The sequence below is a fragment of the Rana temporaria genome, chromosome 1, assembly GCF_905171775.1.
Source record: "Rana temporaria chromosome 1, aRanTem1.1, whole genome shotgun sequence".
NCBI lineage: Eukaryota > Metazoa > Chordata > Amphibia > Anura > Ranidae > Rana > Rana temporaria.
The window spans coordinates 625504091-625521283 of NC_053489.1; the positions used below are offsets into that span (position 1 = coordinate 625504091).

The 17193-nt window shown below is 43.9% G+C and overlaps 4 long non-coding RNA genes across 4 annotated transcripts; all 4 read right to left on the reverse strand.

The window, feature by feature from the left end:
- Nucleotides 1-8578: 8578 nt before the first annotated feature.
- LOC120925041 lies at nt 8579-9063 on the reverse strand. Its single transcript, XR_005746528.1, has 3 exons — nt 8973-9063; nt 8705-8879; nt 8579-8620 (listed from the first exon to the last, which is right to left on the reverse strand). It is a non-coding gene; the product is annotated as an uncharacterized LOC120925041 (long non-coding RNA).
- Nucleotides 9064-10052: 989 nt separating this feature from the next.
- LOC120925042 lies at nt 10053-10537 on the reverse strand. The gene is made up of 3 exons (XR_005746529.1): nt 10447-10537; nt 10179-10353; nt 10053-10094 (listed from the first exon to the last, which is right to left on the reverse strand). It is a non-coding gene; the product is annotated as an uncharacterized LOC120925042 (long non-coding RNA).
- A 2469-nt stretch (nt 10538-13006) lies between these two features.
- On the reverse strand, nt 13007-13491 carry LOC120925043. Its single transcript, XR_005746530.1, has 3 exons — nt 13401-13491; nt 13133-13307; nt 13007-13048 (listed from the first exon to the last, which is right to left on the reverse strand). It is a non-coding gene; the product is annotated as an uncharacterized LOC120925043 (long non-coding RNA).
- Nucleotides 13492-14495: 1004 nt separating this feature from the next.
- LOC120924407 lies at nt 14496-14980 on the reverse strand. Its single transcript, XR_005746367.1, has 3 exons — nt 14890-14980; nt 14622-14796; nt 14496-14537 (listed from the first exon to the last, which is right to left on the reverse strand). It is a non-coding gene; the product is annotated as an uncharacterized LOC120924407 (long non-coding RNA).
- Nucleotides 14981-17193: the final 2213 nt, after the last annotated feature.

Genomic DNA, 17193 nt, shown 5'->3' on the forward strand with positions numbered 1-17193 from the left:
CGAAAGAAAGCTCTATTTGTGTGAAAAAAATATACATTTTGTTTGGGTACAGCGTTGCATGACCACGCAGTTACTAGTTAAAAGAGCGCAGTGATAAATAGCAAAAAATAAATAAAAAATGGCCTGGTCATGAAGGGAGTAAAACCTTCCAGAACTCAAGTTGTTAATTTTTAGAGTTGACTTTCAATCCCAGGAGCCAATGGGCATTTCTGGAATTTTGTTGACATAGTTACCAGAGCTTCTTTTACACAATGATGGGCATTTGGGGGAGGGGCTGGATAATCTCATCTCTGATTACATACAGAGCCCAGGGAAAGGACAGACACACCATTACTAATCATTTATAACAGAGGACTATGAGGGGGCAATGGGATGGAGCAGTTTTAATGGGGCAGTTTTCATAGTGCAGTTTCTCCCAGGGCTGCAAAGCATCGCACCATTTGCTGCAGAGCATCACGCCTTTCCCTGCAGAACATTGCTCCTTTCACCCAAGGCTGCAGAGCATTGCGCCTTTTGCTGCAGAGCATCACACCTTTCCCTGCAGAACATCGCTCCTTTCACCCAGGGCTGCAGAGCATCGCACCTTTCGCTGCAGAGCATCGTATCTTACCTGCAGAGCATCACGCCTTTCTCCCAGGGCTGCAGAGCATCGTGCCTTTCGCTGCAGAGCATTGTACCTTACCTGTAGAGCATCACGCCTTTCTCCCAGGGCTGCAAAGCATCTCACCATTCGCTGCGGAGCATCGCGCCTTTCCCTGCAGAACATCACACCTTTCTCCCAGGGCTGCAGAGCATTGCGCTTTTCTCTGCAGAGCATCGCACCTTTCTCCCAGGGCTGCAGAAAATTGTGCCTTTTCTTGCAGAGCATCACACCTTTCGCTATAGAGCATTGCACCTTTTGCTGCAGAGCATTGCGCCTTTCGCTGCAGAGCATCGTGCCTTTCCCTGCAGAACATCACTCCTTTCTCCCAGAGCTGCAGAGAATTGTGCCTTTTCTTGCAGAGAATCACACCTTTCACTATAGAGCATCACACCTTTCACTGCAGAGCATTCCGCCTTTCGCTGCACAGCATCGCTCTTTTCACCCAGGGCTGCAGAGCATCGTGCCTTTCGCTGCAGAGCATCGTACCTTATCTGCAGAGAATCCCGCCTTTCTCCCAGGGCTGTAGAACATTGCCCCTTTTTTTCCCCGATTGCCTCAGTCGCGTAAATACAATTACACTTAAAAGCATTTTCTTTTGTCTTTTGAAAAAAAAATAACATTTAACCCCCTGAGCGGTATTCCCGAGTGTGGCTCGGGTGAGATTTTTTTGCTGCGATCGGTAACCCCCGAGCCACACTCGGGTTTGCCTCGCTGGATGCAGGAAGAAGACACTTACCTTTTCCCTGCGATCCAGCGATGTATTTCCCCAGTGCACGGCGGCCGGATGTTCGCCCGAAGCACTGTGTTCCTCTGATTCCCTTCCCTGCGAGCGTCGTGACGCAGGGGGGCGGAACGGGGGGGGCACGGCGCAAAATTTAAACAGTATAAAGTGAAAACAATGTAAAACACACTGATACAATTGGTTTACAATTAAAAATAATATACAGTGACCTTTGATTGCCCCCCAGTGTCCCCCCAGTGCTTTCTCCAGTGCCCTTGTCTGCAGATTTACTGTACCTGTGTCTGTAAACTGCACAGCGACCTGCGACCTGCTTAAAAACAGCGGCAGCGATACGGAATCACTTGCGGAGGAATTGAGTGACAGCGACATGTGGGAAAGTTCGTCATCAGATGCAGAAAGTGATTTGAGCGATGATCCTGCGCCTGTGCCCAGCGATGTGCGGACTTGGTGCGCAATTGATTGCGGTACGGAGCACGTAGCGCCCCCAAGATTTCCATTTACAGGAGCACCTGGGATAAAAGTGGACGTTGAGGATGACAATCCCTTGGAATACCTCCAACTTTTTTTGACCGCTGAAGTGATCACCAAAATAGTTTTGGAGACAAATCGATTCCAGGAACAACAAGCTGCTACCCATCAGCGATTTTCAAGGCGCAGAAAATGGGAGCCTGTAACCAGCGACAACATCTGGAAGTTTCTTGGCCTCATCATTTTACAGGGAGGGGTGGGGAAACCCCTGCAAAAATGGTATTGGACAACCAATAAATTATTGGCCACACCTTTTTTTGGAACCGTCATGTCGGAGTACAGATCTTCATTGATCATGAAATATTTGCACTTTGAAAATAATCAGGACTTTGATGAGAGTTCTCATCCAGCTCCAAATCTGAAAAAAATTTGGGAGGTTTACCAGATTATTTTGCAGAATTTCCAGCGGACCTATATTCCTGAGCGAGACATTACTATTGATGAAAGTCTCATGGCCTACAAAGGTAGGCTCAGCTGGATACAGTTCATCGCATCAAAGCGCGCTCGCTTTGGCATAAAATAATGTATGCTGTGTGAATCCAGGCTGGATATATCTGGAACTCAGTCCTGTACACAGGGAAAGGGACCAAATTCTGCCAGCGATTCAGCGGTTATGGAATGGCAACCGCTTCGGTTCTTTCCTTGATAGAGCCCTTGCTGAACCAGAGCTACTGTATCACCACAGACAATTTTTATACCTCCCCAGAACTGTACGAGTTCCTTATCCTAAATGAGACGGACGCTTATGGGACCATAAGGCCTAACCGGCTTGACATGCCGTCAGCATTTTCCAACAAAAAGCTTGGGAAAGAAGTTTCCCTTATGAGCACAGTCCATAACACCTCGACCGTCATGGTACATACCAAAGGGACATATTTTGGAACAATGCCTCTGGAATTCCTTCACCCTGATGAAAAAAAAAAGTGACAGGTCTATGGTCCATGCGGACTTTGTGTGGAAGGTTGCAGAACTGATCTTTCTGAAGCACCAAAACGCCAATGGCAGTAAACCGATCTGGACGTCGGGCTGCTGGTGTTGTGAACCCTGAACGAGATGACTGGTCGTCACTTTATGGACCACATTTCACCCACTGAAAAAAAAACAGCACCCACAAGGATGTGTGTGGTTTGCTGCTCCAAGCGCGACGACAACGGAAGAAAAATCCGTAAAGAAACGTGTTTCTATTGTCCCGTCTGCCATGTTGGACTTTGCAAATATACTTAGGCTGCATTCACACCTGAGTGTTTTTCGCCTGAAGCGCGACGCTCAAAAACGCTAGAGGGGAAAAAATACATTATTCCCGCGAATCGGGCTGTTTGGGCGTTTTAGAGCGTTTCCATTTCCCATAGAAAGTAATGGAAACGCTCGATTCAAGCGACTAGCGCGACAACGAGCGTTTGCTACGGGCGTTTTGTCGCTTTAATCAATAGAACATTTCACCCAGGCAGAAGATAAAAAAAATCTACCAACATAGCAACAAGTGATGAAAAGATGATCATTTTTCCTATTGGCTAAAATAAAAAACGTCGAAGTACAAAAACGTCGGACGACGCTGTATGCAAACACGCAAATAAGCATGAATACGCGCGTCAAAACGCCAAAAAAAAACCCTGGAAAAAACGACCGAACGACCTACGCTCAGGTGTGAATGCAGCCTTAAAGCGGTTGTAAACCCGCATCAAAATTTATTTATTTTTCTCCTGCAAGGCAAAAGTCATAATGAGCTAATATGCACCGCATATTAGCTCATTATGAAATACTTACCTCGGAACGAGGTGTGTAAAACTTACCTGGTTCACGCCGAGCGAGAAATCATCTTGCTCCGGCGTGTCTTCCGGGTATCGCCGCTCCAGCGCTGTGATTGGCTGGAGCGGCGATGACGTCACTCCTGCGCATGCGCGCGGGAGATTTAAATTCGTCAAGGTCCGGCGGCTGCCGGTCCTTTAGCCGAGGATCCCCCCTGCGCATGCGCCGCTGCAGTCAGCGGCGCATTGCGAGGGGAATATCTCCTAAACCATACAGGTTTAGGAGATATTCTTTATACCTACAGGTAAGCCTTATTATAGGATTACCTGTAGGTAAAAGTAAAAAAAGTGGGTTTACAAACCTCTCCTACCCTTGACTAGAGAACTGATCTGGTAACGAGTGTAACTACTATAAAAAACTTGCATACGTGTTGTTTCTCCTATTTTACTATATCAGCAAACTTAATTTATGGTCACAGATCTCACATTCCAGTTCTCTAGAGAATGACTGGTGAATATCTTCCCCAAGCTTTATAGGACTGAAATGTATAATTGTGTAATCCTCTCATGCGTTTATGTTCTCTGCTTCTCTCGATCCTCGTCTTGTAAATCTTTCATTTCTCCATATTTGGGATTTTTGCTTTCTCCCCTCTGTTGCTCCTGTCTTTACCAGAGATGACAATTTTACAAAATAATTTGCAGGTACACTCTTCTGCTCAGACTGTTATCAGATCCGTTCTTTAGTGCACAACATGTACTCCTAAGACTATAGATTACTGTAATCGATAAGGTCCAGTGGTAAAAAAGGTCTTGCTGATCGTGGCCCAGTGTTGAAAACCTACCAGATTGAAATCTACTGGCACGACACACAAAATTTACTGGCACAGCCACGTTTTTACTGGCATTTCACAAAAGTTACTAAATTACATTTTTAGGTGCAAATTTCAGTATTTAGGCTACAAACAAGTACGCTAGGCAAATGGCAATGTGATTTAAGGTAGATATTAAGGTAAAAAAACATATTTTTGTTATTTTCGATATAATAAGGGCAAATTATTTAGTCACATCACCCCCTGTCTCCATCCCCCTCTGCCACCATCACCCCCTGCCTTCACCCCCCTCTGCGTCCACAATCTCACCCTGCCTCCAATCTCCCCCAGGCCCCCTGCCTCCAATCTCCCCCAGGCCCCCTGCCTCCATCGTCCCCTGCCTCCATACCCCTCTGCGGTGCCACCAACAACCCCTGTCTCCATCCCCCACCCTCTGCGGTGCCACCATCCACCAACACCCCCTGTTTCCAATCACCCCCTGCCACTAACACCCCCTGCCTCCATTGCCCCTTGCCTCCATTGCCTTCTGCGGTACCACTGCAGCCGCACTCACCCCCTGCCTCCAATCTCCATGTGCAGTTCCAAGCTGAACCAATCTCGGCTATTTTTACTGGTACATTCCCGCAACCGCGGACATTTACGAATGGGGGGGAAAAGTGCCCGTTTTTACAAACTGTCCGTAAAAATACAGACGGGTGGCAACACTGTCGTGGCCCAATGCAAAATAAAAGGAGCATACAATTAACCATCGGTTTTGTGCCAACTTATGACATTATCATGGGATCAGTGTCTTATCTCCTCCAAAAACAAGGAGCTGTTTTTTGCTCTGACTTCAGGGATCGTTTTGTACCCAGTGATGAATGGAATAGTTCTTAAAGTTATTGTAAAACTTTGTTTTTATGTTTCAATAGTTTTTATTTTAAGTTTTCAGATTTTACATAGTAAAACAGTAATACAAAATATATATAGTTCCGGAGCGGTAATTGCAACACCTCTCTTTAAGGCCACCATATACTTCCCATGATACAGCGCTGACATAGTACCCTCTGGGATGTAATATGTATTATCAGTGCTATTACAGACAAGTTCATCTAGTGGGGTCTATGTCTAAGTTATGTAAACATTTTTAGGATTCAGCCGGACGACCTGCAGAATATTGGCAGCCTAATCAGGTGTAGCCAAGAGGATAATTGTACCCAAAGAGAGGTAGTTCAAGAAGAAAAGAAAAGATGAAAGAAATAGTGTGAAATTTAGAAAGTGACCCTCGCACCCCAACACCCGACCCCCACCGGTATCCTACATCAATGCAGTCCCAGAATCCCCCGTTAGATATTGGATCCAAGGACTCCATATCTTTTCAAACTGTTGCATTTTATCAGCTTTGTTTTTTTTTTAAATAACAAACATATTATACTTACCTCCACTGTGTGGCCCCAATCTGCAACTTCTGGGGTCCCTTAGTGGCTCTCATAGCTCATCCCCACTTCAGATAACCCTCTAGGAGAGGGGGTTACCTTGCGGGCGCGCTCCCGAGTCATTAATTTGGCGTCCATAGCCACCGAATGTATGACTGAGCTCCACCCCCGGCACCTGCGTGGTTGGATTTTGATTGGTTTGATTGACAGCAGCGGGAGCCAATGGCGCTGGGACCCCGTGGAGAGAGGGACAGCGCTGAGTGAATTCCACGGGTTAGGAAAGTAAAATGGGGGGGGCAGGGCAGGATTTGCTCTCCCTGCCGCCCCAAGGCCAGGTTCCGCAATGTACCCCCCCCCCAAATCAACGGAGAATGGTAACCAGATGGCAGGGGCGGCACGGTTAGTTCAAATATTTTTTGTTTCTTTTTTTATTTATTTTTGTACTATTTATTTGTAGCTTGTCGTTTACTTTTTTTGTATACTTTTCTTTTTTATATATATATTCATAAGAAAAATAATATATATATAAAAAAGAAAAGTATACAAAAAAAGTAAACGACAAGCTACAAATAAATAATACAAAAAGAAATAAAAAAAGAAACAAAAAATATTTGAACTAACCGTGCCGCCCCTGCCATCTGGTTACCATTCTCCGTTGATTTGGGGGGGGGGGTACATTGCGGAACCTGGCCTTGGGGCGGCAGGGAGAGCAAATCCTGCCCTGCCCCCCCCATTTTACTTACCTAACCCGTGGAATTCACTCAGCGCTGTCCCTCTCTCCACGGGGTCCCAGCGCCATTGGCTTTACTTTTTAATTACTTTTTTATTTTATTAATTGAATTATTATTTCTTCTTTTTTTTTTCCTAACTTTATTGCTATCACACAGGAGAAAACAATTCCCTGTGTGATAGCAATTGGAGGTGACAGGTTCTCTTTATTGACCCTGTCACCTCCAAAACAGGAGTCCTAGCACTGTGCTAGAACTCCTGTCACAGCTGAGATGGGAAGAGCACAGCTCACCCCTCTCACTGTGTACATCGGGGGAGGGACAGGAGACGGACTCGGCGGCTAGGGGGAGAACAGAGTCCCAAAGACAGAGCCAGCAGAGAGAGGTATGTGGGGGGGGGGGGGATGAATGGCAGCACACATTTTACAAGTGATTTTGGCGACATCGCCACAATCACTTAACGAGCGAGCGGATTTCCCCACTTACCGCCCTTAACTGTATGTTCCGGCCGTCGGGGGACTCCATGCCGCTGCCGCCCCTCTGTGCCCTGCCGCCCCGAGGCCTGGCCTCGGTGGCCTTGTGGGAAATCCGGGCTTGGGGGGGGGGCGGTGACTGCCAGAAGTTTTTTCACCTTAATGTATAGGATGCATTAAGGTGAAAGAACACAAGGATTCACAACCCCTTTAACCACCTGCCGACTGCCCCTGCTGCATGCTCGGTGAGCGTGCCCGTGACTCGCAGACTCGGTGTCCCGCGATCTTCTCACGGAGAGGCAGAATGGGGAGATGTCATTGGGATCAGTGATCACTGTCATGTCACTTGTAGCCCAGCCCCCACACAGTTAGAATCACTCCATAGGACACACTTAACCCTTCATCGCCCCCTAGTGTTTAACCCCTTCACTGCCAATGTCATTTTCCCAGTAATCAGTGCATTTTTATAGCACTGGTCACTGTATTAATGACAATGGTCCCAAAATAGCGTCAAAAGTGTCCGATGTGCCCGCCATAATGTCGCAGTCACGATAAAAATCGCAGATCGCCACCATTACTAGTAAAGAAAATTGTAATAAAATGCCATAAATCTATCCCCTATTTTGTAGATGCTATAACTTTTGCGCAAACTAATCAATATACGCTTATTGCAAATTTTGTATCAATAATATGTAGAAGAATACATATTGGCATAAACTGAGGGAAAAAAATATTTTTATATATTTTTGGGGGAAATTTATTATAGCAAAAATTTAAAAAAATATATATATATATATATATATATATTTTTTAAATTAGAATACCCATGATTAAGTCACGTGATGAGTGACGATTAACTGTGAACTTTAAAAAAAAAAAGAAAAAGAAGCCAGCCAGTATATAAAGTAAAAAACATGACTGTAATACTAACCTCCTCTCCTTGCTGTCCCCCACAATTCCACCTTTAGAACATACTGTGAGTTTAGAAAAAAGGGGGGGACCACCCGAAGGTGTTTGGGACTTTAAATGAGAATACGTCTGTGATGTATCTCCATCCTTGTGTCTTGGACTTTATATGAGATTACATCCATACTATATCTCCATCCCGTATGCGGAAAATTGCAACAAAGGGAATTTGGGACTTTAAATGAAACAGTGGGCTGAATGGGGACAAAGTAATGAAACAAGCCATAGATGAAATGTTCATGTATTGAGAAAGTAGAATATTTGGTAGAAACAAATAACTTGTACAAAAGTACAGAACATACATTTCATACATAATACAATAATTGATATAAAAATACATTAAATAAATAACAGTCCATGACAACATATATAGCCACATAGAGGTTGGGCATAACCACGCAATAGGTGAAGTATAAAATGTAAATAGATCATAGAAGTACTGGTTGATCAGAATGGGTCCCATAAACGCATATAGCTACATCTTTGTAAGCCCGACGCGGCGTTTCGTGTATATGAAAAACACTCATCAGGGGCGGATGTAGTGGGATATCTGGAATACAGATTTGATTAGTGATCAAGGTATTAAAATTGGATCCACCAAAAAAGAGGTAGTAAGTCAATTCTGGTTACTTACATAGTATGTCAAAGTGGTAATGTAAATACAGTTAAGACCAAACATATGCCTGTCCCGGGACAGAGGTGGCAGACCAGCAGGCAAACAGCAGAGCGCATAAAGCATCCCTCCCAGACAGCACAGCGACCATGGGTAAAGTAAAATTGTAGTGTATCCTTATAGTACAGGTAGGTATCTGTAATGAATGAATGAATAGGTCCATCAAACAGTGACCCACATAGTAGGGGGATAAGGGCATAACAAATACATTAAAATTAACAAAGGATACCTGGAATGCGAGTAGGATGGCCACAGCTAGTGACAGCTGTAGGGCCTGCATAGAAAATGGCCACTGGCTGAAGAGCTGGGAAGGTGCTTAAATACGTCCAGCAAATGCACCAGACTACCCCCAACGTCACGTCAGCTGACCAGTGTGGGGGCGGGGCCCTCAATCAGACAGCACAATTGCCTGTACTGAAGTGATGCTGCACACACCCACTTGATCAGCTGTGATGGATACTAGCCATACAACAGGGCGACGCCCAATAAGGACATCACTCGGATGGCACGTAACGCCGATGCACTGACGGTAACCGCCCATACCCCCAAAGGGGGGGAAAGGGAAGCACAGTGGGTGCATCGCAATCCCGGGATGCAGACAAAAAAAAAAAAAAAAAAAAAAAAAAAAAGGTCTAAACAGTGCGTGATGTTTGCAAGCAGCTAAGTGGTGTGTTCAGCAACTGAATGGCAAATTAAACCATAATTAAAGTATGCCGTTTGTGTGGACAGATTATGCACACTTTGCACGGACAGCCCCATATAGGGCTGGCAGGGGAACACTGCCAGCTGCCGATCACTGTTTCCATCCCTGGTACTATAAGAAAAAAGGGGGGGACCACCCGAAGGTGTTTGGGACTTTAAATGAGAATACGTCTGTGATGTATCTCCATCCTTGTGTCTTGGACTTTATATGAGATTACATCCATACTATATCTCCATCCCGTATGCGGAAAATTGCAACAAAGGGAATTTGGGACTTTAAATGAAACAGTGGGCTGAATGGGGACAAAGTAATGAAACAAGCCATAGATGAAATGTTCATGTATTGAGAAAGTAGAATATTTGGTAGAAACAAATAACTTGTACAAAAGTACAGAACATACATTTCATACATAATACAATAATTGATATAAAAATACATTAAATAAATAACAGTCCATGACAACATATATAGCCACATAGAGGTTGGGCATAACCACGCAATAGGTGAAGTATAAAATGTAAATAGATCATAGAAGTACTGGTTGATCAGAATGGGTCCCATAAACGCATATAGCTACATCTTTGTAAGCCCGACGCGGCGTTTCGTGTATATGAAAAACACTCATCAGGGGCGGATGTAGTGGGATATCTGGAATACAGATTTGATTAGTGATCAAGGTATTAAAATTGGATCCACCAAAAAAGAGGTAGTAAGTCAATTCTGGTTACTTACATAGTATGTCAAAGTGGTAATGTAAATACAGTTAAGACCAAACATATGCCTGTCCCGGGACAGAGGTGGCAGACCAGCAGGCAAACAGCAGAGCGCATAAAGCATCCCTCCCAGACAGCACAGCGACCATGGGTAAAGTAAAATTGTAGTGTATCCTTATAGTACAGGTAGGTATCTGTAATGAATGAATGAATAGGTCCATCAAACAGTGACCCACATAGTAGGGGGATAAGGGCATAACAAATACATTAAAATTAACAAAGGATACCTGGAATGCGAGTAGGATGGCCACAGCTAGTGACAGCTGTAGGGCCTGCATAGAAAATGGCCACTGGCTGAAGAGCTGGGAAGGTGCTTAAATACGTCCAGCAAATGCACCAGACTACCCCCAACGTCACGTCAGCTGACCAGTGTGGGGGCGGGGCCCTCAATCAGACAGCACAATTGCCTGTACTGAAGTGATGCTGCACACACCCACTTGATCAGCTGTGATGGATACTAGCCATACAACAGGGCGACGCCCAATAAGGACATCACTCGGATGGCACGTAACGCCGATGCACTGACGGTAACCGCCCATACCCCCAAAGGGGGGGAAAGGGAAGCACAGTGGGTGCATCGCAATCCCGGGATGCAGACAAAAAAAAAAAAAAAAAAAAAAAAAAAAAGGTCTAAACAGTGCGTGATGTTTGCAAGCAGCTAAGTGGTGTGTTCAGCAACTGAATGGCAAATTAAACCATAATTAAAGTATGCCGTTTGTGTGGACAGATTATGCACACTTTGCACGGACAGCCCCATATAGGGCTGGCAGGGGAACACTGCCAGCTGCCGATCACTGTTTCCATCCCTGGTACTATAAGAAAAAAGGGGGGGACCACCCGAAGGTGTTTGGGACTTTAAATGAGAATACGTCTGTGATGTATCTCCATCCTTGTGTCTTGGACTTTATATGAGATTACATCCATACTATATCTCCATCCCGTATGCGGAAAATTGCAACAAAGGGAATTTGGGACTTTAAATGAAACAGTGGGCTGAATGGGGACAAAGTAATGAAACAAGCCATAGATGAAATGTTCATGTATTGAGAAAGTAGAATATTTGGTAGAAACAAATAACTTGTACAAAAGTACAGAACATACATTTCATACATAATACAATAATTGATATAAAAATACATTAAATAAATAACAGTCCATGACAACATATATAGCCACATAGAGGTTGGGCATAACCACGCAATAGGTGAAGTATAAAATGTAAATAGATCATAGAAGTACTGGTTGATCAGAATGGGTCCCATAAACGCATATAGCTACATCTTTGTAAGCCCGACGCGGCGTTTCGTGTATATGAAAAACACTCATCAGGGGCGGATGTAGTGGGATATCTGGAATACAGATTTGATTAGTGATCAAGGTATTAAAATTGGATCCACCAAAAAAGAGGTAGTAAGTCAATTCTGGTTACTTACATAGTATGTCAAAGTGGTAATGTAAATACAGTTAAGACCAAACATATGCCTGTCCCGGGACAGAGGTGGCAGACCAGCAGGCAAACAGCAGAGCGCATAAAGCATCCCTCCCAGACAGCACAGCGACCATGGGTAAAGTAAAATTGTAGTGTATCCTTATAGTACAGGTAGGTATCTGTAATGAATGAATGAATAGGTCCATCAAACAGTGACCCACATAGTAGGGGGATAAGGGCATAACAAATACATTAAAATTAACAAAGGATACCTGGAATGCGAGTGGGATGGCCACAGCTAGTGACAGCTGTAGGGCCTGCATAGAAAATGGCCACTGGCTGAAGAGCTGGGAAGGTGCTTAAATACGTCCAGCAAATGCACCAGACTACCCCCAACGTCACGTCAGCTGACCAGTGTGGGGGCGGGGCCCTCAATCAGACAGCACAATTGCCTGTACTGAAGTGATGCTGCACACACCCACTTGATCAGCTGTGATGGATACTAGCCATACAACAGGGCGACGCCCAATAAGGACATCACTCGGATGGCACGTAACGCCGATGCACTGACGGTAACCGCCCATACCCCCAAAGGGGGGGAAAGGGAAGCACAGTGGGTGCATCGCAATCCCGGGATGCAGACAAAAAAAAAAAAAAAAAAAAAAAAAAAAAAAAAAAGGTCTAAACAGGGGGGGATGTTTGCAAGCAGCTAAGGGGTGTGTTCAGCAACTGAATGGCAAATTAAACCATAATTAAAGTATGCCGTTTGTGTGGACAGATTATGCACACTTTGCACGGACAGCCCCATATAGGGCTGGCAGGGGAACACTGCCAGCTGCCGATCACTGTTTCCATCCCTGGTACTATAAGAAAAAAGGGGGGGACCACCCGAAGGTGTTTGGGACTTTAAATGAGAATACGTCTGTGATGTATCTCCATCCTTGTGTCTTGGACTTTATATGAGATTACATCCATACTATATCTCCATCCCGTATGCGGAAAATTGCAACAAAGGGAATTTGGGACTTTAAATGAAACAGTGGGCTGAATGGGGACAAAGTAATGAAACAAGCCATAGATGAAATGTTCATGTATTGAGAAAGTAGAATATTTGGTAGAAACAAATAACTTGTACAAAAGTACAGAACATACATTTCATACATAATACAATAATTGATATAAAAATACATTAAATAAATAACAGTCCATGACAACATATATAGCCACATAGAGGTTGGGCATAACCACGCAATAGGTGAAGTATAAAATGTAAATAGATCATAGAAGTACTGGTTGATCAGAATGGGTCCCATAAACGCATATAGCTACATCTTTGTAAGCCCGACGCGGCGTTTCGTGTATATGAAAAACACTCATCAGGGGCGGATGTAGTGGGATATCTGGAATACAGATTTGATTAGTGATCAAGGTATTAAAATTGGATCCACCAAAAAAGAGGTAGTAAGTCAATTCTGGTTACTTACATAGTATGTCAAAGTGGTAATGTAAATACAGTTAAGACCAAACATATGCCTGTCCCGGGACAGAGGTGGCAGACCAGCAGGCAAACAGCAGAGCGCATAAAGCATCCCTCCCAGACAGCACAGCGACCATGGGTAAAGTAAAATTGTAGTGTATCCTTATAGTACAGGTAGGTATCTGTAATGAATGAATGAATAGGTCCATCAAACAGTGACCCACATAGTAGGGGGATAAGGGCATAACAAATACATTAAAATTAACAAAGGATACCTGGAATGCGAGTAGGATGGCCACAGCTAGTGACAGCTGTAGGGCCTGCATAGAAAATGGCCACTGGCTGAAGAGCTGGGAAGGTGCTTAAATACGTCCAGCAAATGCACCAGACTACCCCCAACGTCACGTCAGCTGACCAGTGTGGGGGCGGGGCCCTCAATCAGACAGCACAATTGCCTGTACTGAAGTGATGCTGCACACACCCACTTGATCAGCTGTGATGGATACTAGCCATACAACAGGGCGACGCCCAATAAGGACATCACTCGGATGGCACGTAACGCCGATGCACTGACGGTAACCGCCCATACCCCCAAAGGGGGGGAAAGGGAAGCACAGTGGGTGCATCGCAATCCCGGGATGCAGACAAAAAAAAAAAAAAAAAAAAAAAAAAAAAAAAAAAAAAAAAAAAGGTCTAAACAGTGCGTGATGTTTGCAAGCAGCTAAGTGGTGTGTTCAGCAACTGAATGGCAAATTAAACCATAATTAAAGTATGCCGTTTGTGTGGACAGATTATGCACACTTTGCACGGACAGCCCCATATAGGGCTGGCAGGGGAACACTGCCAGCTGCCGATCACTGTTTCCATCCCTGGTACTATAAGAAAAAAGGGGGGGACCACCCGAAGGTGTTTGGGACTTTAAATGAGAATACGTCTGTGATGTATCTCCATCCTTGTGTCTTGGACTTTATATGAGATTACATCCATACTATATCTCCATCCCGTATGCGGAAAATTGCAACAAAGGGAATTTGGGACTTTAAATGAAACAGTGGGCTGAATGGGGACAAAGTAATGAAACAAGCCATAGATGAAATGTTCATGTATTGAGAAAGTAGAATATTTGGTAGAAACAAATAACTTGTACAAAAGTACAGAACATACATTTCATACATAATACAATAATTGATATAAAAATACATTAAATAAATAACAGTCCATGACAACATATATAGCCACATAGAGGTTGGGCATAACCACGCAATAGGTGAAGTATAAAATGTAAATAGATCATAGAAGTACTGGTTGATCAGAATGGGTCCCATAAACGCATATAGCTACATCTTTGTAAGCCCGACGCGGCGTTTCGTGTATATGAAAAACACTCATCAGGGGCGGATGTAGTGGGATATCTGGAATACAGATTTGATTAGTGATCAAGGTATTAAAATTGGATCCACCAAAAAAGAGGTAGTAAGTCAATTCTGGTTACTTACATAGTATGTCAAAGTGGTAATGTAAATACAGTTAAGACCAAACATATGCCTGTCCCGGGACAGAGGTGGCAGACCAGCAGGCAAACAGCAGAGCGCATAAAGCATCCCTCCCAGACAGCACAGCGACCATGGGTAAAGTAAAATTGTAGTGTATCCTTATAGTACAGGTAGGTATCTGTAATGAATGAATGAATAGGTCCATCAAACAGTGACCCACATAGTAGGGGGATAAGGGCATAACAAATACATTAAAATTAACAAAGGATACCTGGAATGCGAGTAGGATGGCCACAGCTAGTGACAGCTGTAGGGCCTGCATAGAAAATGGCCACTGGCTGAAGAGCTGGGAAGGTGCTTAAATACGTCCAGCAAATGCACCAGACTACCCCCAACGTCACGTCAGCTGACCAGTGTGGGGGCGGGGCCCTCAATCAGACAGCACAATTGCCTGTACTGAAGTGATGCTGCACACACCCACTTGATCAGCTGTGATGGATACTAGCCATACAACAGGGCGACGCCCAATAAGGACATCACTCGGATGGCACGTAACGCCGATGCACTGACGGTAACCGCCCATACCCCCAAAGGGGGGGAAAGGGAAGCACAGTGGGTGCATCGCAATCCCGGGATGCAGACAAAAAAAAAAAAAAAAAAAAAAAAAAAAAAAAAAAAGGTCTAAACAGTGCGTGATGTTTGCAAGCAGCTAAGTGGTGTGTTCAGCAACTGAATGGCAAATTAAACCATAATTAAAGTATGCCGTTTGTGTGGACAGATTATGCACACTTTGCACGGACAGCCCCATATAGGGCTGGCAGGGGAACACTGCCAGCTGCCGATCACTGTTTCCATCCCTGGTACTATAAGAAAAAAGGGGGGGACCACCCGAAGGTGTTTGGGACTTTAAATGAGAATACGTCTGTGATGTATCTCCATCCTTGTGTCTTGGACTTTATATGAGATTACATCCATACTATATCTCCATCCCGTATTCTACTTTCTCAATACATGAACATTTCATCTATGGCTTGTTTCATTACTTTGTCCCCATTCAGCCCACTGTTTCATTTAAAGTCCCAAATTCCCTTTGTTGCAATTTACTGTGAGTTTAGGGTGCCACGGTGAGGTGAGGAGTCTCCAGAAAGGTGCACTGGGGAACAGAAGGCTGATCCTTGAGTTCAAATTTCCTAAAAGAAAAGAAGCTGTCACTGATATTTTTTATTCTAAAAATTCCATTTGATTGGCTGGAATGCTGATCCTTTCGCTTGGATTTTGATTTGTAACTTGTTCCAGGTCAGTGATCCATATAATACTGGAACCAGAATATCAGTATACAGTCAGGTGACTTGCCTTTTCAGAAACTTGCTCTATTTCTCTGTGGAAAGGACCTATATGCAAAGGTCAACAGAAACTCGTGAAGTTGCTGCTACAAGCTGCCTCTAGTGCTGGTTTGAAGGCCTAGGTGTTTAATCACATGATCTCTGGGAATTCATCCATTTGAAATCAAATCATTCTCTTCACAAAAGGTCAAATGTTAACAAAAATGCTAGGTTAGAATGTGTAAATAAAGAATGCCAAAATACTTACCTTTCCTGGAGAAAAAGCTGATCTAGGCTTCTTTGTTCAATTTCTCTGTTAACCTCCCTGGCGGTATGATTCTGTCTGGAATTACGTACCAAAAGCGGTACAATTATTTTGCAAGGAAATTTGGCGTTTTATACTGTAGGCCTGTAATTTTTATAAATAATTCACTTAAATCTGACCAAGCAAGAGTCTTGTAGGCATCCCGGGTATGATTTTTTTTTTAAAACAAAATTATAAATTATAATATAATAAATAATTATAACAAATAATAATATAATTATAATAAAAATTATTCAATAATGTAATCAACTCAAAATCACTGAAATGTGCTCAGTTGCAGAATTGTCGCTGTCATTATTTTTTTTTTTTTATGACGAATTTCCCCACAAAGTGATTATAATTTATTATCGCTGTTTTCTAGATGATCTAAAACCATTTTTGACATAAAGGGACACTTTTGGACAATCTACAGTTTTTAGGCAGAAATTACATTTTTTATTTTTATAAAAGTACATGCAGGTCACTGGGCAGACCACTAGGGACAAGGGGTGTGTGTATTTTTTACATACAGTACTGTAATCTATAAGATTACAGTATACTGTATGTAAAGTGTTTGTTTACTTTTTTGAATTTGGCGCCGTTCTCCGTTCCCGTGCGTCGTAACGTCGCAGGGAACGGAGATCGGCGGCACACGGGGACACTGTGAATCGAGCGAGGAGGTCCCGCTCGCTCACACAGCGGGGTGGCATCGCTGGATCCAGGGACAAGGTAAGTAACTTGCCTGTGGATCCAGCGAAAGGTAAGCCGCGCCGCTGCACACTCTGCACGTCCACCCCGAGCGTGACTTGGGGATACCGATCCTAGCATAAAAAATCAACCCCGAGTCACGCTCGGGTTTACCGCCAGGGAAGTTAAAGATGAAAATTGGTCTGACCGGACTCTTCAGCAAAGCTTATGTGACCAAAATCCGTGTTGCCAACCGCCAGTA